Source organism: Canis aureus, chromosome 5 (genome assembly GCF_053574225.1).
Source record: "Canis aureus isolate CA01 chromosome 5, VMU_Caureus_v.1.0, whole genome shotgun sequence".
NCBI classification, from domain to species: Eukaryota; Metazoa; Chordata; class Mammalia; order Carnivora; family Canidae; genus Canis; species Canis aureus.
This window is the reverse complement of record NC_135615.1, coordinates 16,820,242-16,845,062: the sequence shown is the minus strand read 5'-3', so window position 1 is coordinate 16,845,062 and position 24,821 is coordinate 16,820,242. Positions and strand designations below refer to the sequence as shown.

General features: G+C 45.6%; 1 pseudogene; it reads left to right on the top strand.

The window, feature by feature from the left end:
- Window positions 1–5,520: 5,520 nt before the first annotated feature.
- On the top strand, window positions 5,521–6,988 carry LOC144313342 (glyceraldehyde-3-phosphate dehydrogenase-like; annotated as a pseudogene).
- Window positions 6,989–24,821: the final 17,833 nt, after the last annotated feature.

The following is a 24,821-nucleotide window of genomic DNA, read 5'->3' as shown; positions in this document are numbered from 1 at the left end:
GACTAGGAAAAAAAAAAAAGACTAGGAACAAACCAAGAAAAATGCAGCAGGATATACAATAGGTAGTTCCTAGAAGAGGAAGTATAAATAGCTCAAAAAATCTATAAGAATATACTTCACTGCACTAATTATTGGGCCTTTTACAATACATCAGAGTGTCTGTCAATAAATACCTCTGGAATGGGTGACTGAATGAAATGCGGATTAAAGCAATATGACATCAATTTCCAACTATTAGGTTTACAAAAATAAAAAAATTTGACAAAAATCCACTATATTGATAAATACACGGGAACTCAGCATTGTTTATATTAGCAACAGTAAAAAGAGAAATAAACATCTATCAACAGGGGTCTTGTAATAATATTGATCAGCACCTCCACACAAGAGAATGCTAAAGAGCCGTTATACAGGATGTTGTAGATGTGCACGTACTGTTAAAAACAGCATGTCCAAAATGGAGTCGCTAATGATAAGCTCTGAATCAAGAATTAACTTAATTGTAGTTTCAGCCTCTCCCAGAAATGGAATCTTAAACCAGCTAGTCAGGATTCACCTGATGAGCAGTAGTGAAGTAGCCTGCCTGATAGACTCCTGCCATCCCCTAGAGGAAAGTGATCTTGGCACGACTGATCTACTTTTTCCTGGGATAACTTCCTTGTTTCGGCTCCCACCTGCCTATAAGTCTTTCATTTGTCCAGCTTTTTGAGAGTCCTTTCTATTTGCTAGATGAGATGCTGCCTGACTTAGGAATCATTGAATAAGGCTGATAAGATCTTTCAAATGTACTCGAAGTTTGTTTTTCAGCACACTCGTCAAGAAAGCTCTTTAAGATTTTTATTAAGTGAATGATTCAAGATACAAAATAGAGTGTGAGTTTGGGCAATTAAAAAACAGACACTTTGGTATGCACATATATAGAGAGAGGCATATGCATAAAATGTATTTTGAGCATATAATGAGGAGCCAGTCTAGTAGCTGACTTTAAAGAGAAGGACTTTGGGCAAAGGAAGAGAGACTTACTTTCTTTTAATACAATCCCACATGCTCTGCATTTCCTACTCTGGTTTTCAGTGGTGCACTGGAATCAAGCTCAAGAGTTTAAATTGTGTGTTTGTGTGTATTCATCCCCAGCTCTGTGTTTAATGACCTCTCACTGGCAGCTTGAAATTGGCCATGGCAGTAACATTGACACCATGGAAATGGGCTGACCCTCAAATCAGGGTTTCACTTCCCCAAAACTGTAGTTCAGTATTTATCAACACGATTCTGCGTAGCCTCCTACTATTATCACACTAAAATGTTTGGTTAATAAAGATGTAGAAAAATCCTCAGGCCACCATCTCCCGTGTACGGGAGGCAGACGTGACCAACCAAAAGGGAGGAGTGTTGGCAAGTGCCCTCTGCTGGATCCTTTTTCAACCAGGACCCCCTCCTAGGTGAAGAGCTGAAGAAGCTGTGCCCTGCAACATGTGACTTCCAAATATTCTTCCTTAGGGGAGTCCTCCTTAAAATGTAAAAAGCCTTTTCCAGTTTTGAACACAATGAAAATTCCCTTAGAGAAATCTCATGGTGTGCCTTTGGGGGAAAGGGTGTTAATCAGGAGAGAGGGGCTTCCTTACAAAATAGTCTTTCCCTGCCTTTGTGTCCTTCCATGGTATATCCAATTACGTGAAGACATTGCAAAAACCTGCAAACATTTACTTTAGCTGAATATATGTTCACCACGAGAGTTTGTCAGGTTTCTCTGCATTCTCTCTGCTTCCATGTACTCATGTATGTTAATGTAGGGAAGAAAATATTTTCTCTACTTCTGTTCTGGGTTCTTTGGCCAGTCTATTCATTAAGTTGATATGGGACAGATTAACAGGAGACATACAAATGTAAATCTTGTAAGTACAGGAGTCCCATAAAGATATGATTCCTGAAGGGCAGCATGGTAATCGAGGCTTATATAACATCCTGAGCTAAGGAAAGGGATGGGGGTCTAAGGATATATAGAGAAGGACTCCATTCACAGGAAACTGAGATGTTTGGAAGACTAAGGTTGCCCTGTAATGCAGATAGGTTTCTTAGGTAAAGAGATATCTCTGGTAATAGGTCTCTTCCTGGTACAGACCTCCTCTCCAAGGTAAATTTAGGTAGCTGAGGGGAGCTAGAGAGCTCTACCTGCACCTGCTGGGTTTTGATTACCTTTTGCTCAAAATAACCCTCAGGCTAAAGTGACAGATTTGGGGGTAGCAAATTTTGCTCCTCTTCATTGACCATAGTATGCAGCTCTTCTGTTTAATGCTGTGTCAGGTTTAGTAAATTTTGTTTGGTTGGAGCCACTGAGTTTATCAAGTAGAGGAAAATTAGTTCTGTCCCAGAAAGTTTGATGCTACCCTTGAGGTTGTAGGCTGGAATCCAGTCCCACATGGTTCAATTTGCCCATAAGCAATACCCAGCCCCTAGAAGTTCTAGTCACAGGGAAGGATACACAGGGCCCATGTTCCTAAGCTTGGATGTCAGTGTATGAACCATGCCTACCCTCTCTCCTTACACATTCCAGTGATGTTTGTGACTTTTTATTTGGAGAATATCAAACATACATAAAGTTGAAAGAACTATGCAATAAACATCATGAATACTACCATTTAGATTAATCTCTGTGTCACTCCCACCACCTGCCTCCCTCCTGAACCATTTAAAAGTCAGTTGCAGACACAGTAGCACTTACCCTTGCATACTTAAGAGTGACTCTCCTGACAGTCAGGGGTTAAGGAAAACTCGGGAATATCCATTTGGAGGTCAAAGCAGGGCTGATTTGGTTTCTACAATGTGAGATTTTAGAATCCTTCTTCACAAGCAGACTAGAAAGTGTTACAGTGAGCACGTTCTGGTGTAGTCAGAAAAACAAAGCAAAACAAAGACACAGATGTTGGCAGCTGGGTCAAAACCTGTAGGCTCTCAGTGTTGCGTGGCCATTGAGCTCTTGGTGGGCCTGAGTGAGCCTGCTGCCGACACTAGGTGGCGGTGTTGGGCTACGTTCAGCCAAATCATCCCAACTGGTGAGAGTGCTCCCCAGAAAACTTCAGGGATGGAGCAGGACAATGGTTATGGTTTCAAAGTAAATGTTAGAACCGCAAGCAGACCCCAAAGAGACAAGAAGGGGCAAAATGCCTAGAGAACTTATTTTAATGAACACACACTTCTTTGGGGAGTTATATAGAGCATTGTCTCTGGAGTCTGACCTACTGAATTCAAACCCTGATTTTGTCCCTTCAGAATTGACCTGCCATGGACAATCAATATGACCCAGAGAAGGCTTGGTTTTGTTTTATACTACATAGGACTGTAGGGAGGGGTTAATGTGATGAAGCCTGGAAAGCCCTTAGCACAGAGTGGGACATGAAGCTAGTATACATGCCATGTTGCTTAGTCAATGTTGGCTTTATCCTCTTTTTAAAAAATAATTTAATTATATTAAATAATAATAATAAATAATAATTTAATTATTTTTAAAATTAAATTCAATTAATTAGCATATAGTGTATTATTAGTTTCAGAGGTAGAGGTCAGCGATTCATCAGTCTTACTTAACAGTGCTCATTCCATCATGTGCCCTCCTTGATGCTCATCACCTCTTTGATGCTGTTACCCCATCTCCATCCCCCGCCCCTTCAGTGACCCTCAGTTTGTTTCCTAGACTTAAAAGTCTCTTCCCGTTTGTCTCCCTCTCTGATATCATTGTTATATTTTTTCCTCTCTTCTTCTATGATCCTCTGTTTTGTTTCTTAAATTCCACATATGAATGAGATCATATGATAATTGTCTTTCTCTGACTTATTTACCTTAGCATAATATCATAACATCCTCTAGTTCCATCCACATTATTGCAAATGGTAAGATTTAATTATTTTTGATGGCTGAGTAATATTCCATTATATATATATATATATATACACACACATACCATGTCTTCTTTCTCCATCCATCTGTCAATGGATGTTGGGACTCTCCATAGTTTGGCTATTGTGGACATTGCTGCTATAAACATTGGGGTATAAGTGCCCCTTAGTAATCCTAAATACCCAATAGTAAATACCCAGTAGTAAATATCCAGTAGTGCAATTGTATCTTCGGGGTAAATACCCAGTAGTGCAATTGCTGGGTCATAGGGTAGCTCTGTTTTTAACTTTTGAGGAACCTCCATACTGTTTTCCAGAGTGGCTGCACCAGTTTGCATTCCCACCAACAGTGTAAGAGGGTTCTTCCTTCTCCACATCCCCGCCAACATCTGTCCTTTCCTGACTTGTTAATTTTAGCCATTCTGAAAGGTGTGAGGTGGTATCTCATTGTGGTTTTGATTTGTGTTTTCCTGATGCCAAGTGATGTTGAGCATGTTTTCTTGTGTCTGTTGGCCATGTGTATGTCTTTTTTGGAGAGATATCTATTCATGTCTTCTGCCCATTTCTTGATTGGATTACTTGTTCTTTGGGTGTGGAGTTTGATTAGTTCTTTATAGATTTTGCATACTAGGCCTTTATCTGATGAGACATTTGCAAATATCTTCTCCCATTCTCTCAGTTGTCTTTTGCCTTTGTCAACTATTTCCTTTGCTATGCAAAAGCTTTTTATCTTGATGAAGTTCCAGTAGGTCACTTTTGTCTTTGTACCCCTTGCTTTTGGAGATGTGTCTAGCAAAAAGTTGCTGCAGCCCAGGTCACAGAGGTTGCTGCCTGTGTTCTCGTCTAGGATTTTTATGCATTCCTATCTTACATTTAGGTCTTTCATCCATTTTGAATCTATTTTTGGGCACAGTGTAAGGAAATGGTCCAGTTTTATTCTTCATGTGGCTGTCAAATTTTCCCAACACCATTTGTTGAAGAGACTGTCTTTTTTCCATTGGATATTCTTTCCTGCTTTATTGAAGATGAGTTGACCATAGAGTGGAGGGTCCACTTCTGGGTTCTCTATTCTGTTCCATTGATCTATGTGTCTGCTTTTATGCTAGTACCACACTGTCTTAATGATCACAGCTTTGTGATACAGCTTGAAATCCTGGATTGTGATGCCCCCAGCTTTGGTTTTCTTTTTCAACATTCCTTTGACTATTTGGGGGTCTTTTCTGGTTCCATACAAATTTTAGGATTATTTATTCCAGCTCTATGAGAAAAAGGTGAGGGTATTTTGATAGGGATTGCATTGAACGTATAGATTGCTTGAGGTAGCATAGACATTTTAACAATATTTGTTCTTCCAATCCATGAGCATGGAACATTTTTCCATTTCTTTGTGTCTTCCTCAATTTTTTTTCATAAGTGTTCTGTAGTTTTTAGAGTACAGATCCTTTGCCTCTTTGGTTAGGTTTATTCCTAGGTATCTTATGGTTTTTGGTGCAATTGTAAATGAGATCGACTCTTTAATTTTTCTTTCCTCTGTCTCATTGTTAGTGTATAGAAATGCAACCGATGGCTCTCTGCTCCTCTCTGTTCAACAGACAGCTGCATCTTCCGGTGCAGTGCCAGACACATCCCTGATACATGATGGTGAATGTCAGAGTAAACAGATTTGGCCATATCGGGTGCCTAGCCACCAGTGCTGCTTTTAACTCTGGCAAAGTGGATATTGTCACCAACAATGATCCCCTTCATTGACCTCAACTACGTGGTGTACATGTTCCAGTATGATTCCACCCATGGCAAATTCCATGGCATGGTCAAAGCTGAGAATGGGAAAGTTGTCATCAATGGAAAATCCATCTCCATCTTCCAGGATTGAGATCCCGCCTACATCAAATGTGGTGATGCCGGTGCTGAGTATGTTGTGGAGTCCCCTGGGGTCTTCGGCACCATGGAGAAAGCTGAGGCTCACTTGAAGGGTGGGGCCAAGAGGGTCCTCTCTGCCCCTTCTGCTGATGCTTGCATGTTTGTGATGGGCGTGAGCCATGAGAAGTATGACAACTCCCTCAAGACTGTCAGCAATGTCTCCTGTACCACAAACAGCTTGGCTCCTCTGGCCAAGATCATCCATGACAACCTCAGCATCATGGAAGGACTTATGACCACCATCCATGGCATCACTGCCACCCAGAAGATCATGGATGGCCCCCTGGGAAGCTCTGGCATGAGAGCCGAGGGGCTGCCCAGAACATCATCCCTGTTTCCATTGGTGCCGCCAAGGCTCTGGGCAAGGTCATCCCTGAGCTGAATGGGAAGCTCACTGGCATGGCCTTTTGTGTCCCCACTCCCAACGTGTCAGTCATGGATCTGACCTGCCTCCTGGAGAAAGCTGCCAAATACAATAACATCAAGAAAGTGGTGAGGCAGGCATCAGAGTGCCCCATCAAAGGGATCCTGGGATACACTGAGGACAAGGTTGTCTCCTGAAGATTTTTTTTTTTTTTTTTTTTTTTTTAAGATTTTGGGCAGCCCTGGTGGCTCAGCGGTTTAGCACTGCCTTCAGCCCAGGGTGTGATCCTGGAGACCCAGGATCGAGTCACATGTTGGGCTCCCTGCATGGAGCCTGCTTCTCCCTCTGCCTGTGTCTCTGCCTCTCATGAATAAATAAATAAAATCTTTTAGGCACAGAGAGAGAGGCAGAGACATAGGTAGAGGGAGAAGCAGGCTCCCTGCAGTGAGCCTGATGTGGGAACTTGATCCCAGGACTCCAAGATCACGACCTGAGCCAAAGGTGGATGCTCAACCACTAAGCCACCCAGGTGTCCCTGTCTCCTGCAACTTTAATAGACACCCACTCTTCCACCTTCGATGCCAGGGCTGGCATTGCTCTCAATGACCACTTTGTCAAGCTCATTTCCTGGCATGACAATGAATTTGGCTATAGCACTGGGTGGTGGACCTCATGGTCCACATGGCCTCCAAGGAGTAAGAGCCCCCTGGACCACCAGCCCCAGCAAGAGAAGGAAGAGAGAGACCTTCAGCTGCTGGGGAGTCCCTGCCCCAACTTATCCCCCAACACACTGAGAATCTCCTGACCTCCAGTTTCCATCCCAGACTCCCTGAAGAAGGGGAGGGGCTTGGGAGCCCTACCTTGTCATGTACCATCAACTGATTTCTGTGCATGTATTTCATATCCTGCTGCTTTGCTGAATTCCTCTATGAGTCCTAGCAATGTTGGGGTGGAGTCTTCTGGGTTTTCCACATAGGACATCATGTCCTCTGCGAAGAGTGAGAGTTTGACTTCTTTCCTGATTCAGATGCCTTTTTATTTCTTTTTGTTGTCTAATTGCTGAGGCTATTGAACAACAGTAGTGAGAGTGGACCTCCCTGTCGTGTTCCTGACCTTAGCGGCAAAGCTCTCAGTTTTTCCCCATTAAGAATGACATTGGGTGTGGGCTTTTTGTAGATGGCTTTTATGATATTGAGATATGTTCCTCCCTGCGCTGTGAAGAGTCTTGATCAAGAAATGATGCTGCACTTTGTCAGATGCTTTTTCTGCATCTGTTGAGAGGATCCTCTGGTTCTTGTCCTTTCTTTTATTACTGTACTGTATCACGTTGTTTGACCTGGGGATGCTAATACCCTTGCAGCCCAGGCATAAATCCCATTTGGACATGGTGAATAATCTTTTTTTTTAAAGATTTTATTTATTTATTCATGAGAGACACAGAGAGAGAGAGAGAGAGAGAGAGAGAGGCAGAGACACAGGCAGAGGGAGAATCAGGCTCCATGCAGGGAGCCTGATATGGGACTCGATCCCGGGTCTCCAGGATCACACCCTGGGCCGGAGGTGGTGCTAAGCCGCTGGGCCACCGGGGTTGCCCAATAATACTTTAATGTACTGTTGAATCCTCCCAGCTAGGGTCTTGGTGAGAATTTTGGCATCCGTGTTCATCAGGGATATTGGACTGTAATTCTCCTTTTGGGTGGGGTCTTGGTCTGGTTTAGGGATCAGGGTAATGCTGGCCTCACAGAGAGCATTGGAAGGTTTCCCTTCCATTTCTATTTTTTTATAAACTACTTCAGAAGAATAGGTGAATTCTTCCTGGAATGTGTGGTAGATTCTCCTGGGAAGCCAGCCGGGCCTGGACTCTTGTTTGTTGGCAGATATTTGATGACTGCCTCAGTTTCCTTGCTGGTTATGGGTCTGTTCAGGTTTTCTGTGTCTTCCTGTTTCAGTTTCGGTAGGAAGGGATCCATTTCTTCCAGGCTGCCTAGTTTGTTGGCATATAGTTGCTCAGAATGTGTTCTCAAAATTGTATTTCTTTGGTGTTGGTTCTGATCATTCCTCTTTCATTCATGATTTTATTTATTTGGATCTTTTCCCTTTTCATTTTGATAAGTCTGGCCAGGGGTTTATCAATCTTATGATTCCAGCCTATTTATATGAACCTTACCACCTTTCCTCCGGCTTCCAGCTGGGGCTGAGGATGTCCTCTCTCTCTCCATGCAATTGCCACATCTTACCCCAAATCCATTCTGCTGTCTCTAGTTGTTTCCTCTGCCTGGAATGGTCCCTTCCAGATTCTCCTGCTGCTGGTCCTTCTCACCATCCAGTTTCTCAATGGTACCTTCCCAAGGAGTCTTCCCTTATGAGTCACTCTTTACGCCACAATTCTGGATACTTCCTTCATGGTGCTTATCACTAAGTTTACAATAATTCATCCGGGGGCCCTAGAAAAGGCTCTCCCATTTTATTTTTTCTGTGTTCATGGCTTCCTTCTCATGACTTGAGTAATGAGCTCTGCGAGGGCAGAGACTATGTCTGTCCTGTTTACTGTGTAGTGCCCACTACCACTCTCACATGTGCACCCTGCCAAGTGCCTGTCCTGTGCATAGTAGTTCATTGCTTGTTAGCTATTTCTTTGACTGCAGGTTTATAATTTGGTGTTAGATAATAGAGGTAGAGTTTTGGGAGCTTGAAAACATCCTTGAGGTCACTGTTCTGATGACCTTAGGAACAAACCACTCAGATGTACACTTGGAGATGAATAGTCTAGGGTAGTTCCTAGGATGTAGGAAAAAAACAAAGAGTAAATTGTTGCAGCCATATTGGACCTGCAGAAAGAATGTGCCGGGTTGTTACAGAAACCTGTCTGCCTAACCTCTTCCAGCCACTCTGAAAAATCCAAAGGCTTGCAGTTGGCATAGGCCTACTAACCACCCACTCTCATCATGCAAAGGCTTGACTGCAGAATGTGCTGGTACTAACGCTCCATAGATGGGTTTGGAAGAGAAAGAAACTGGCTAGTTGTGATGAGGAGAAGAGTATCTAGGGAAAAGTGCCCCATCAGATGAGTGTGCCATTGGCAAGTGGTTGGACACTGCCAAAGGTCCAAGTGGGTGACAGCCCAGGTGGACAGTGATCCAGGTCTATGGGAAGATACCAACCAGGAGCCAATAGCAGGACTGGTCCTGTGGGCTGGAGGCCTGGATAAAGCAGGAAAAAATGACTAGATCACAGGCAAGGAGACTGAGGTCAAGTTCAACAATTGGCCTACACTAGGGACTGACTGGCAAAAAGCTCCCAATGTAGTTTAGGGAGCCCTTCGGCTCTCTTTTCAATAGGGTCTGGGTTGAAGACAGAGAAACTGAGGCAGGCCAGTACCATGAGATGATATAGGGGACAAGCTTAAACTCAGCTGGACTGTGGGTGCCTGGGCTTTCTCTCCATGCTAGATTTCTAGCACAGAGCAAGATGGCATTGACCTCCACTGAAATGTCAGCCAGGACGGTCAGTGAAGAGAACAGCAAATGGACCTGGGTTCAAATCTCAACTCTGTTGGTTTTTAGCTGCAAGACTTTGGGCAAATCACTTTTTTTTTTTTTTAAGATTTTATTTATTTATTCATGAGAGAGACAGAGACACAGGCAGAGGGACAAGTGGGCTCCATGCAGGGAGCCCGATGTGAGACTCAATCCCGGGTCCCAGGATCACACCCTGAGCCAAAGGCAGATGCTCAACCTCTGAGCCACCTAGGCATCCCAGGCAAATCCCTTCTCAGAGTAAAGCACCTCATCCAGTGTTTAGCACATAGAAGATACTAACTCAATGATATTTATGATCTACATAATTTGGTGAAAAGTAGGCATTATTAAGATAGTGAGGTTTGTGTTTCTAAGGAGTTGGCAGGAAATTAAAAGGGAGAAAAAGGGCCAGCCCGGGTGGCTCAGCAGTTTAGCGCCACCTTCAGTCCAGGGCATGATCCTGGAGACCCGGGATCAAGTTCCCGCATCAGGCTCCCTGCACGGAGCCTGCTTCCCCCTCTGCCTGTGTCTCTGCCTCTATCTCTCTGTCTCTCATGAATAAATAAATACAATCTTTTAAAAAAATAAAAATTGGAAAATAAATAAAAGGGGGAAAAAGACACCCCTGGGGAGGGGTGACAGTGTTGGGATAGGCCTGCTTGGTTCTTTTTTTTTTTTTTTTAAGATTGTATTTATTTATTTATTCATGAGAGACACAGAGAGAGGCAGAGACACAGGCAGAGGGAGGAGCAGGCTCTGTGCAGGGAGCCTGATGTGGGACTTGATCCAGGATCACGCCCTGAGCCAAAGGCAGGTGCTAAACCGCTGAGCCACCCAGGGATCCCCAGCCTGCTTGGTTCTGATCTTTGCTTTTTGGGTCAGATCACAGAGGGGGACAAAAGGAAGCAGGATTCAGGGGGAAAACCCAAATCTGATGGGAATAGCATTCTTCTCTTTTCCAAAGAGGGAGACTAGTTAGTGAGTTGAACGGTAGCTAGGTGTAGCTACTATCTTTGCAAAGCTGCAAGGTGTACTAGCGGCTGCTCTGAAAATAAAGGTTTTTTTAAACTGACAAGGAAGAAAATTGAAAAATCTTCCCGAAAAGAAAAAAGAATATGAGTTAGATATAGCAGTTAATCTTCAAGGATGTTTAATTTGAACCAGGAATGTGTGTCTTACTCTGTATTGGATCTTTATTTAGGCCATTCTAACTTATGGAGTGAGAAAGCATGGAGATAATTAGCATAATTAACTAGCCAGTTATTTATTTATTTATTTATTTATTTATTTATTTATTTATTTATACAAATGACTGTTTCATGTGCTACATTTCTCTTATCTTCCAGCTTTCTGTTCCTGGCCAGTTCAGTTTACACAACCAGGACTATTAGGCATTATTTACATGAGACAGCTACCAGCCAAGCTGGTGGTGCCCAGGCAACAGTAACGAGCCTTGAAAATGCTGAACCAAATTGTAATGGCAAACACATCTGTGCTTCTCAGACCAAAAAGGCACCTGGGTGGCTCAGTCGGTTAAGCTCCTGACTCTTGATTTTGGCCCAGGTCATGATCTCAGGGTCCTGCCATTGAGCCCCTCATGGGGTTCCCTGTGGAGTCTGCTTGAGATTCTCTCTCTCTCCCTCCTCTTCCCACTCTCTCTAAAATAAAAATAAGGGCAGCCCAGGTGGCTCAGAGGTTTAGTGCCACCTTCAGCCCAGGGCATGATCCTAGAGACCTGGGATCAAGTCCCACGTCAGGCTCCCTGCATGGAGCCTGCTTCTCCCTCTGCCTGTGTCTCTGCCTCTCTCTCTGTGTGTCTCTCATGAATAAATAAATAAGATCTTAAAAGAAAAAAACTCGTTTAAAAAAATAAATAAATCTTTTTTTATTTAAAGGCAGATACTGAAGTTCAATCATTTATCAGGTACCTACCATATATTAGGTTATTGCACAAAATATTCCGTGTGACCACAGGACAACCCTGTGGGTGGATGTCATTCACTTGCCCAAGTAGTAGTGAGGTGAGCAGGGAGTTTAATCCAGGGCTTTGAACTGGCCCATGCTGCTTTACAGTACCAGGGTTTCTCTGATGTGGAGGCGCAATGAAGAGGCTACACCCAGGGAATTCTCCTGGCCTCTTCTCATATTTTCTTCCACCTTTTTTTTTTAAGGTTTTATTTATTTATTCATGAGAGACACACACACAGAGAGGCAGAGACACAGGCAGAGGGAGAAGCAGGCTCCATGCAGGGAGTCTGATGTGGGACTCAATCCCAGGACCCTGGGATCACGACCTGAGTGGAAGGCAGATGCTCAATCGCTGAGTCTCCCAGGTGTCTCTTTCTTCCACTTTAGACTTTAACTGATGATGCCAGTTTAGCCTCAGTTATGCAGCATCTCTGAGATTCAGAGACACCTCTGAATCAGCCAGAAGAGGTGCTTTCACCAGGGACCCTGGGAGTCATGGGAGCACTGGCAGGGTGGCTTCAGGGCTCCAGTGACTAGCTGTGGTATCTATTGGTAAAGAGAGCCATTCTTTGGCTCATTCCTGCAACAAATATTAATCAAGCATCTACTCATTTGCCAGGAAATGGCCTAGGTACCTGGTGTATGTTAGTGAACAAAAAAATCACCCGACTCCATGGAGCATGTATGCTTGTACAGAGAGACAGACAGTGAATGAGAAACACAACAGGGAAGTGAATTCTCAGGTGAGTTAGGAGGTGCTGGGTCATAAGAATAAAGAAAAGCAGAATGAGTAAGAAAATTCAGATGCGTAATCCAGATGCATGGGTAGTGGTGGAAATGGTGCTATTTTAACTAGAGTTGGGCGGTTGACTGTCCAGAGGTGATGTGGATGACAGGATTTCGAGGAAATGGGTGAGCTGTGGTTACATCTGGCGATGTCAGGAAGAGGAGCAGCTGGAGTGAAGGTCCCCAGGCTAGGGCAGGTGTGGCATGTGGTGGGCAGAGTGATCCGTGCTGGCAGGAGGGGAGTTTGGATCTGCGTGGGGGCCCAGAGCTCGCGGGGCTTTGTACCCATCTAAGAATTTTGGCTTTTACTCTGAGTGAAACGGGCCCATTGGAGGAGAATTTTGGTCAGAGCGGTGATGTGATTGGACTTGACGTTTTATTTTATTTTTTTATCTTAAATTTTGGAAACGCTTTTATTTATTTATTTATTTATTTATGAGAGAGAGTGAGAGAGAGAGAGAGAGAGAGAGGCAGAGACACAGGCAGAGGGAGAAGCAGGCCCCATGCACCGGGAGCCCGCTGCGGAGTTGGATCCGGGACCCGGGGTCACGACCGGAGCCAAAGTCGGACGCTCGACCGCTGGGCCGCCCGCGTGCCCCCGACTTACATGTAGGGGGCGCTGGGCGGAGAGTAGCCTGCAAGCGGGGGGGGGCGGCGCGGAGCGAGCAACGTGCCCAGCGTGGGCAGCCCCGGAGCGACAAGAGGTGGGAGTGTGGGAAGACGGAGGAGGCGGCCGGTGGCAGCGCGTGGGGACCCACCGGGTCCAGGGCGCCCCCAGGGGCTTGCGGGGAGCAGAGGCGGAGCGAGCGGGCAGGCGGCCCCGGAGCCCGCCCGTCCGGTGGAAGCAAGGCCGCAAGCAAGCCGTGTCCGCTGTGGCCACGGGAAGCCTGCCTTTGTTCCCGGGAGCCGCTCCCCACCCGCGGCGGCTGCGCTTGCGGCCTGGCCCCGTCCCGCCCCGCATTCCCGAGGAGGCCTGCGGAGGACGCGTGCTTCTGGGGGCTGCCCCGTGAGCAGCACCGTGGGGACGCGGACCGCTCGGGTCTGTCGGGGCCGCTCGGGCCGCGGTGCTTGTCCTGGCATCTCGAGGGACACTGACTTTCCACGTTCAAGTGGGTTCCGGTTTGGACGATAGCCTATAGGGCCGCTGTGGGGCACGGGGTGCTGCTGGGCCGGCGGGCCCCTGAGTAGCAGGCCAGACGGATGCTTCCGACCCCACCGGACTGCCGGGCCGAGGAGACACCCTCTACACTGATTAGAAAAAAGGCTCATCTTGTCCTTGCGTCCAGTGGAATTCATTAGTTCAATAACGAGATAAAGTAAATCTTTCGTTGCATCTTTCTGCCCCAATGGCTCGAGTTGGAGGCAGACTAGCCCATTGTGTCTCAGGCTGAACCAAGATGACCTTTTCAGAAGGGCTGGAACAGCACTGGGGGGAAAAGCAGGATTCTCAGGGGGAAGGAATCTTCTAGAAGGGTTGTGGGCCAACAGGGTGAGGCTTGTGCAGGCGGCTTCTGGGTATGGAAGCCTGCCAAGGCCCGTCTTGAGGCCAGAAAAGTCGGAGCACCACAGATAGGTGCTCTATCTGTCCGGCAGATAGAGCACCCAGGGGCTGGGAAGGGACTCCCACCACTTGCCCCAGCTCCCTCTCTCCTGTCCACTCTCCATCCCTCTCTGCTTCCTTCTTCCTCTCCTAATAGTATGTTTGCACCGACTGGTGAGGTGATCATTCAAGCAAGTAGCACTTCAGTGTGAAAACTGATGGCATTTTTATAACCCGACCTCATAGAATATTCTGGGGGAACTGTTCTGAACTCAGGGCTCTGTGTCTTTTCCTTTCTGTAGGAAGCAAGCTTTTCCAGCAACTTACCTGTAAGAGCTATTCTGTTGAGGAGCTAAATAGGTATGTGGAAGGAGCACTTCTTCTGAGGAAGGCCACCCCTTCAGTGGTCCTGGAGTTGGGGTGTGGAATGGACGAGGGAGGCCTCTCTTGGCTCTTCTTGCCTCTGGGGGGTGAGTTCCACTGCACTGGCCCCTCTTGCTGCAGACATGGATGGGTGAAAGCTCTTCCACCATGGGTTTGTTTGGGGGGGGGGGCAAGCAGGTGCATTGTCATGCAGAGTGGCGGGGACCCAGCGGACATGGATGCAACTGGCTGAGGCAGTCCTACCCACGAACCTTCTGTCCTGCTTTATCTCTTCTAGCTCCTGCCCATGGTTCTGGGTTATGGCCCCAAAACTGTCTCTGCATCTGGGGTGCTGCCTTCTCACCTACGCTAGCAATAGAAGAAGTCATTCCTGGGGCAGACACGATGCAGGGAGTTTCTCACACAAGAGTTAAGATCTGGTTGTCTATACCTGGCAGAGAAGGCACCAAGGCATCTAGCTACCCAAGACTTTTCACCCCATTTGGGGCCAAGAAGGAAAAGAGATGGAATTCACATTGTTCACAACTTGACTTCCCTCTTACCCCGCTCCCCGTCTCCCAGCCTTTGCCACAAGTTCTGTCCCTCATCACTCTGTAAAACCAGGGTCACAGGGCAGGCGTCAGGGGAGAAAGAACAGAAGCCCACCCACCAGGAGTTCAGAATTGCTCAGAGGAAGGCAGGACTGACGATTTAGCTGAGGGTCGCCAGGTTTCCGTGCCGGTCAGATCCTTCCAGGTGGGATGGCATATAGCACTGAGCTTTGCAAGAAGAGCGCCGTACCCAGGGCTGGAGAAGAGGTCATGGGACAGCTGCGATCGTGCCTAACTTTGGAAAACAACTGGAATGATCAATGTAATGAAAAGGCTCACCATGGTCTTCACATACACGAAGGGGTATCATTGGCGGGATGAGGCTCAACTGTCCTTCATCTAAACTAAAGAGGATCCAACAGGAAATGTAATTCTAAAATTCCGTAAAATGTAGGTCCTGTGAAAGGAAACTTTCCAGGTAGTGAAGGTCATTATACCCAAGAGGGGATGCAGAGGGAGGTAGGACCTCCTTGGGACCATGTGGCCATCGAATGGAGGGGCCTCCCTTGAGCTTGCAGAAGGAGAGTCCATGATCTGAGTTAACAAGGAAATGGGTTCAGGGAAAAGAAGAGCACATGGAGGCCAACAGCAGCTGAGAAATGTGTGTCCCAGTGTGTGCAGAGGCAAAATGAGTTTCAACACGGGCACCTATCATTCAGAGGACAAGTGAGAAATAGTACTTTTTTTTTTTCTTTAAGATTTTATTTTATTTATTCATGAGACACAGAGAGAGAGAGAGACAGAGACAGAGACACGGGCAGAGGGAGAAGCAGAAGCCTGACGTGAGACTCGTTCCCGGGACTCCAGGATCAGGCCCTGGGCTGAAGGCAGCGCTAAACCACTGAGCCACGTGGGCTGCCCCGAGAAATAGTACTTTTGTGATGATACTGTCATTAGAAATTCTGTGCCTTGACCAATAGTTATTACTGGTGACATCTGAGCAGCACAGCAACAACAAAGAGTTGTTGAGGCCCCATCTTTCTTCCAGAAGCATAGGCCCTGCCCAGAGGCCTGTAGGCACCTGATGGGTATTAGTTCAAGGCTTCGAATGTGAAGTCCTTACTCTGGAGGACTATTGACGTCAGATGATGTCTGCTCAAGAGGAAGTCCAGGATCCCATCTTTGGAGGGTTTATTTATCCAGAAAACTGAATCAGGGTTGGATCTAAAACCAAGAAACTGTGACATATCTGCATCAGAGCTGGGAGAAAAAAAATCCTTCTAGTTTTCAGAACCTTATGGTGGCGTCTCCTCATTCAGAGTTTATTTGTGAGGGTGACAGCCACTCCAGCCTTCTTAAACTTACTGTTTGCATAGTGTATCTTTTCCCATCTGTTTGCTTTCTGCTTATAGGTGTTTGTGTATTGAAACTGCATTTGTAGGGGTGCCTCACTGGCTCAGTTGGGGGGAGCATGTGACTCTTGATTTTGGGGTCATGAGTTTGAGCCCCACTCTGGGTGTAAAGGTCACTTAAATAAAAATTTGAAAAAACCCTGCATTTCTAGATAGTTAACATATTTATATATACATACATCTTATAAATATGTTATATATATAATATATGGATGTAAAATCTCTGACAAAGCTTGCCTTTATTTGGAATGTTCAGTTCATTAACATTTAAAGTAATCATTGATACATTTGGATTTGGATCTACTATTGTAATACTTTTTCTTGATCTACTCCATTGTTCTCTTTATTCCTCTTTTTTTCCTCCCCATTCCGGCACCTTTTTAAGATTTTTTAATTTTTAAGCAATCTCCTACACCCAGTGTGAGACTCAGCCTCACAACCTGGAGACCAAGAGTCACACACTCCACTGACTGCACCAGCCAGGCCCCCACCTCCCACTCCCTTTTTAATATCACTGCTGTGTCTCATGGGTATTTACATCTCCAGTCTGGGTTTCTTCACTGAACTCCAAGATTCCTAAATTCAATCACCTACTCAACATCTATATCTGAACGTACAACAGACCTCTCAGCCTTAACATACCAAACTCAAGCTCCCTGCAGGCCCCTCCCTACCGTCTCAGTGGGCCTCCCTTGGAGACCATGGCAGCTCCCTCCTTCCAATTTTTCCAGCCAAAACTTACTTGGCTCTTCTCCTTTCACACCCCACATTCATTACATGCATATCCTGTCAATTTCATCATCCAAATACATCCAGAACCCACTACTTCTCACCACCTCCACCTCTACCATCCTAGACCAAGCACAATTGTGTCTTAACTCGTCTCCTTATAGTCTGTTTTCAACAGAGCAGCCAGGATTCTGTGGGTTTTCTCTCTCTCTCTCTTTTTTTTTTTTTTTTGAGATTTTATTTATTTATTCATGAGAGACACAGAGAGAAGCGGAGACACAGGCAGAGGGAGAAGAAGATTCCCTGCGGGGAGCCCAATGCAGGACTCTATTCCAGGACCCCGAATCAGGCCCTGAGCCAAAGGCAGATGCTTAACCACTGAGCAAACTGGGTGCCCCCACCTTCTTTTTAAGATTTATTTTTGAGAGAGAGAGAGAGAGAGAAGTAGGGACAGAGGGAGAGGAAGAGAAAGGATCTCAGCCCACGATGCAGGGCTCGATCTCATGACCTTGAGATCATGATCTGAGCTGAAATCAAGAGTTGGGCACTGAACCGACTGAGCCACTGAGACGCCCCAGAAGCATTCTTTTTAAAGCCAGGTTAAGTCACCTCACTCCTCTGAAAAGCCTGCAGGGCCCCTCATTTTCTTAGAGTAAAAGCCAAAAGGTTTCTAATGATCTACAAGACTACTCCCCATTATTTTTCTGTCCTTCTCTCCTACACTTCCCCTGCTTTGCGGCACTCTAGCCACCCTTCATGTTCCTCTAACAACTCAGTGTATTTCAACTTGTTTTCACTAGTACCCCCACCAGGGACAAAAGGGAAATGCTTTTTTAGATATTTTTCCTAATCGACCCTATCCTCACTCCATGAATTTTTAATACTAGGGATATACAGGCATACCTTGTTTTATTGTGCTTTGCAGATATTGCATTTTTTTTTTTTTAACAAACTGAAAGTTCGTGGCCATCCTGCATCAAGCAAGTCTGTGGCATCATTTTTACAACAGCATCTGCCCACTTCATGTCTCTGTGTCACATTTTGGTAATTCTCACAATATTGTAAACTATTTCATTATTGTTCATTATTGTTCATATTTCATTATTGTTATATTTGTTATGATGATCTGTGGTCAGTGATTATGACTCACTGAAAGCTCACCTGATGGTTAGCATTTTTTAGTGGCAAATTATTTTTAAATTAAGGTATGTAGATTGTTTTTTAGACACAATGCTATTGCATACTTCATAGACCACAGAATAATGTAAACATAACTTTAATATGCTCTGAGAAACAAATAACTTCATTTGACTCACCGTATTATGATAAATATTCTCTTTATTGTAATTGGTCTGGAACTGAACCCACAATATCTCCAAGGTGTGCCTGTACTATATATATATATATACTATATACTAACCATATATATATATGGTTACCTACTGTCTGTATCTGTGCTTTTATGTATTTATTTACTTATTTTTTAAAAGATTTCATTTATTTATTTGAGAAAGAGAGAACAGCAAGAGAGAGAGCAAGCATGAGCAGGGTGAGGGGTAGAGGGAGAAGCAGACTCTCTACTGAGCAGAGAGCCCAATGCAGAGTTTGATCCTGGAACTCCAGGATCATGACCTGAGCCAAAGGCAGACACTTAACCAACTGAGACACCTAGGCATCCCAAAGATTTTATTAAATAATCCCTACATCCAGCATGGGACTCAAATTTATAATCCTGAGATGGAGAGTCACATGCTCTACCAGCAGAGCCATCCAGGCACCTCTGTATCTGTGTTTACACATTAAAAAATTAAGATTTTCTTCACCCTCCAAGAATGAATTTTCATCTGCTTAGGAGGATGTTTCCCCTACTGGGATTGCAAACTTTCACTATTTGCATATAATTCTACCTCAGGGCCTTTACACTTGCTACTGCACCTTCTGCCCAGAAAACTGGTCCCCCAGATAGCTGTACAACTCACTGTCTCATGTCCCCTAGGCCTTACTAAGACTCTTTATCAGATAGGCATCCTGTGGTCACTTGATTTTTTTTTTCTTTTTAGAGAGAGAGAGAGCATGAGTGGAGAGGGGCAGAGGGAGGAGAGAGAGTCTCAAGCAGGCTTTACACTCAGTGCAGAACCCGACATGGGGCTCCATCTCATGGCCCTGAGATTGTGACCTAAGCCAGAAATCAAGAGTCAGATGCTTAGCTGACTGAGCCACCCAGGTGCCCCCTCTCAGTCACTTGATTTTAAAGCCCAGCTCCATGACTCAGGACTCCCTATCTTCCCTCCCCGCTCTATTCTTCTCCATAGCACTTACTACCATCTGGCATCTCTATCTGTTACTTGGTTGGTTCTCATTGTCTGTCTCCCTTCCTGAGGATCTAAGTTCCAGGAGATATCTGTGCTTCCTGAGGCATCCCGGATCTAGCCCGGTTCCTAGCACACAGCCCATGACCTCTTCATATTTATTGAGTGCTCGCATGCCATGCTTGTGTACACCAGCCTTCGCTCGTGTGGTTCTATCTGCCGGTGTGTCCTCTCTTCTTTTTATCAGCCAAGTCTCATTCTTGCTTTCATATTCAAATCAAATACCAATTTCTCCCTGGCCGCTTTTCTGGTTTTATGTCTTCAAGAATTTTATAAAGTTCTTATACCCCACACTCATGGCAGGAGTTAGAGAATTAGAATTAATTATTGAAGGGTGAACTTTTTTCTCTTTGGTCTAATCTGCCTCCAAACTCTTCAGGAACCTCCCTAGGCACTCACTACTACACTACCGTTTAGCTTCTGGAGGCACTAGATTATCCCTAAAATTATGTATGTTCATACACCATCAGAAGATGGGAAGGGAGGTGGGCTTGTGAGTTGGACACAAAGAAAGGAGAGAAAACCATTTAGCCTCCAGGCTGATTAACACTGTTTAAGTATGCCTTGGGTAGATTCAATTGGCCTTGTGCTACTGGAAATAAAGAATATATTTTTTTGCTGGTTTTCATTGCATTAGATCATGTTATTTTAACCCAAGGGCCTCAGGAAGTGCATAGTAAATTGGAACACTCAATCAAATAAAACAAGTATGCTTAAACTGAGTTATAGTTGGTTGTGCCACAAATGCTAAAGTTCAAGTTGACATTCCAGCCTGAGCTCATAATGTTATTAGTGAGGAGTCCGTAGCAGGAGGGAGGAACAGACAGGGTATCAGACTTCAACACACACGTTGTGACTTTTGTTACTTGAAAAGAAAATGAACTTTGTGATAACCTAACTCCTTTGTGTTTATTCATTTTCTCGAGTGTTCAAAGGTCAATTGTGGGCGGGACAGCAAATGTCCATATGTTTTACCAAGTAGACCATTTGTTTGGTGGGCCTCATCTGATAGGATCGAAATGCCTTAGGGAAATCACTCTTCAACCCTCCTGCCCCCATCTCAGCTCTCCAGTGCTGATGGACTGGAGGGATAGTCCTGCAGCCTAGCCCCCTTGGCACCCTCCACGAGGACAGCATTTGGCATTATCTGTATATTGTTTGTCAGCAACCCAGGGACCATGAGCAGTGAGTCTGGAGCATCTCAATTTAAAGGGGAAGCAATATTAGGGATGCCTGGCTGGCTCAGTTGATAGAGTGTGTGACTCTTGATCTTAGGGTTGTGAGTTTGAGCCCCAGGTTGGCATGGAGATTACTTAAAAAAAAAAAAAAAAAAACAAGTAGTACTAAAATGTTGCATCTGGAACAAACCAAGTCCCAGCAATAGAACCATGTTGGGGCAGGTGGACTCTTCGGGCAGCTATGGCAGTTTTTGGGTGTAATTATGAGGTGTTCTTCATCCTCATTCTCCTGTTCATGGTCCATCCTCAGACATCGGTCCCTTTAGGATACTAGTCATTAATCTTTACAGCTTACAAAACAGTGTCTCAGGTGATATTTTAGTTAATCCTCACAACACTCCTAGGAGGTAGGAACTATCATCGTGACCTCCGTCTGGTAGATGAGGAGGGGAGTGGATGAGGCATTTAGGTAGGGAACATATTTTGGCATCACTTCTTAGAACACATAACCCAGGAAACACACAGATTCTGGCCAAGGGTTTGGTTGTAAGACCAGAAAGCCCAACTCGGTGCCATGTGGTTGGGGGCTTCCCACTGGTCAGCACCTACTCCTCGTGTCCCCTCCACCTGTCAGCATCACTGACAAAGCGTTCGGGGCCCTGCTCTGGGCTGAGGCTCTCAGAGTAAATGAGCAAGGCTTTTGCATTTTTTTTCTTAAGATTTTATTTATTTATTTGAGAGAGGGAGAGAGAGAACATGAGCAGGTGGCGGGGCAGAGGGAGAAGCAGACCCCTCGCTGAGCAAGGAGCCCAATGTGGGGCTCAATCCCAGGACCCTGGGATCCTGACCTGAGCCAAAGGCAGATGCTTAACTGACTCAGCCACCCAGGTGCTGTCCTATAAGTAAGGTTTTTAATCTCTCTTGCAAAAGCTCAATTCCAAGAGTCACTGTTCCACAATAAGAAAAGCATGGTTGAATCATTGTAACAGTCCATTTAACATGATAGGTGATTTTCTTGTTCCTTTATCCCAATTAGTAAGCCCGAACTCCCTAGAGCTGCATTGGAGTGTTCAGGAGGAGAGACTTCTGAGGCAGGGCTCCCAGAAGGGGTGATGGAGAATGAGCCAGACATACCACTGCAATCGTGCTATTTGTGAGGTTCACGATTGCTGCTGCTGATGGGGTGCCTACGGGGAGGGAGGCGTCATTCTACCTGCTTGCAGCCATCCCTTTATATTGCCGGTGTGCCTACTATCTCCAGGGACTTGCTGCTAAATGCAGCAACACTGAAGCCAGAAAGGACTCAAGATAGTGATCAGGGATTTTAAAAATCAAAACTGAGAGCTGGCTGCCCAGGTGGCTCAGCGGTTTAGTGCTGCCTTCAGCACAGGGCATGATCCTGGAGACCCGGGATCGAGTCCCGTGTCAGGCTCCCTCATGGAACCTGCTTCTTCTGCCTGGGTCTCGGCCTCTCTGTGTGTCTCATGAATAAATAAATAAAATCTTAAAAAAAAAAAAAAAAAAACCTGAGAGCTGAGTACTTAAAGCTGCCTTCTGACGATCTTATACAGGGAGCCCTTGTCTAGAACACTGGGCTATGCAGAAAAATTATTTGGTGCTCCAGGTCAGATGACTGAAATACAGTGCAAATTCACTCCCTGATTCACCAGCCTGTTGGAAAGGCACACTCCGGTGCAAGAGTAAGGGCTTCAAGCTTCAAGGTTCTACTGTGAGAGGACAGTGGAGTGGGAGAAAACAGCTTTCTGAATAATGTGGCTTTGCAGGTGTTAAAATGATACCTCACTAGCACTTCAAGGAAATCATTCTTTGGTTAGAAACCATGTCCCCATCACCCGGAAGAGTACACTCAAGGCCAGCTTGGCAAAGTACGAAGAACACAGAAGACTTGAAGGCTTGGGGTGAACCGACCTGAGTGCCCCCTCCACGGCATCTGGGTGGTGATACTGATCAAACACGTGACCCCTGGGAACTGTAGGTTTGGCCTCAGACCCTGAGGATGGTCATAGCTTCCTTACCCAAGTCATAGGATTGTCGGGAGGGACAGATGAAGTAAAGCAAAGCTCTTTGAAAAACTGTAGAGTGCCATATAAATACCAGCTCTCATGATATCCTTCTCCACAAGACTAAGCTCAGGAGATAGGTTACAGGTTATTTAGGAACCTGTCAGCAGGGCTAGGGGTAGGTGTCTGTCTGGAAGCAGCTCCCTCTTGGCTGGCAGAACTGGTTTATCTCTCTGGGCCATACGTCGGGGTGTCTTTGGAGCCTGGTTTCTTGATAGTGTTAGGTCAAAGGTTCTGGGAATGTGGCCTCCTATTAGCAGCATCAGTGTCACCTGGGAACTTAGGAGGAATGCAAATTCTCAGGCCCCACCTCAGAACTCCTGAATCAGGAACTCTGGGGGAGGATCCCATTAATCTGTTTTAACGAGCCTTTCAAATGATTCTGACGCTTGCTCAAGTTTGAGAACCACTGAGTGGGTCTCCGAGCCTCTGCAGAAACCAGGAACAAGGGCCCCTTTAATAGCCTATTATTCATTCTCCGCAGTATGAGCAGGTGTACAAAGGAAGCTTAGAACTCTCAAGCCAGAAGGGACCTGAGAAGCCACTTCTTGGGTTGGTTCGTCCTTTGGCTGAGGATTCTGAGGCCCCAAGGGGTCAAGTGAGATCGGACCCCACACCAGGACTCCTGCCAGGAAAGTCATGGCTACCTTCCTTGTTCTTCGTCTGGAAGATGACATTATCTCTGGGTTCCTAGTGATCAGTGGCTCTCCCATCCACTGTCCTCAGAACAGACAGCAGGTATGGATTACAGGAGGCCTGAGGTGTCTCTTCCATGGTATCCATTTCACTGATGGGTGTGAAAATTCTGGTTGGTGTGAAGGCTGTGGTTCCTCCTTGTTCCTGCTTCTGCACCTAATGAGCACTGAGGGTCAGGGTCAAGGTCAGGAAATCCCCATAGAATATTTCTGTAGGGGAAGGCCAAGATCTGGGCAGAGAGAGCCTGCAGATAAAATCAGGCATCAGGGGAAATAATCACTGACAGCTGCCTGGGCATGTTGGTTCTTGTAATGAAGACTCATATCCAAGAATGACCCCAAAATTCGTTTTCAGAAATCCTTTTATCTCAGGCTCATAGGAGCCCAGAGAGGTTCGGGAGCTGCAGGGCTTCAACCCACTCATCAACAGCCCTCGTTCTCAGCAACAAAATGTCTCTCTCTCTCTTCCCTTTTTCTCTTTCTCTCTCAAATTATTCCATTTGTCAAGAGGTAATTTTACCTTATAATATTGCCAAAATGTTCCTGTGGAACCATAGCTCAGAACTCTAGCAATTTCTTCCCGTATCTTTGTTCAAGGAGAAGCCAACCGTGATTTACCAGCGAATGCAATGGCCCACCACATCTTCCCATCTTCCCGTGGGCCAGAAGGCAAATGCTCGGTGCAGCTGGTGTGACCCCCAGAGAGCCATTCCACCCTCTCTCAGTTTCCTCAGCTGTGAAATCAGAGACGGAAGTGATTATTTCCATGATTTAATTTAAAAAGTGGCTGACGTGGCCTCGCATGGCTCTCAGTACACAGAGGAACTGTTTGATTAATTTGATCAGTCTAGACTGGCAACTCATGTGGAGTTGGAGGCTGAATTATCCTGTTAGTCTCTTGGCTTTGATCTTGACCTGAACGAGAGTCAGATTTTCATGTCATATGGCAGGAGGGGTGGGGGAATTCCAGACAACATCCACAATACTGCCATGCTCCGTTCTGGGGGAAACCTCAGTCACCCATCTTTTGGTGGCACCTGGTCCTATGGATCAGGAAAGGAGGGCATCTTTGTGTAACTCCTGTTTGTGGAGGCTTTTTAAAGCTGAAGCCAGCCCCAAACAGTTTGTGGCTTTATAGAAACAATGCACACATTTAGACTTTAGGGGTCAGGGGTAATGCTCTGCGGTGGTTCTGTTCAGTTAGCACATTGCCATTCAAAAATATTAAAAACCAAGGAATAAACCGGGGTCTTTGAGAATAAGAGCTCCTCCTCGGGAAGAGTCCTGGCTCGCTGGGGGGTGACACACTCTCGGGCAAGGGTGTTTTGTTCAGAACAATGATCACCGTTGTTCTCCATGGCATACCTGGACCTGCTACCACCCCCTCCTCCTGGCCTTACATACAGAGAGAAGCTTGTTTCTTATTGTCCAAAGCCCTAGGAAGATTCTCGGAACAG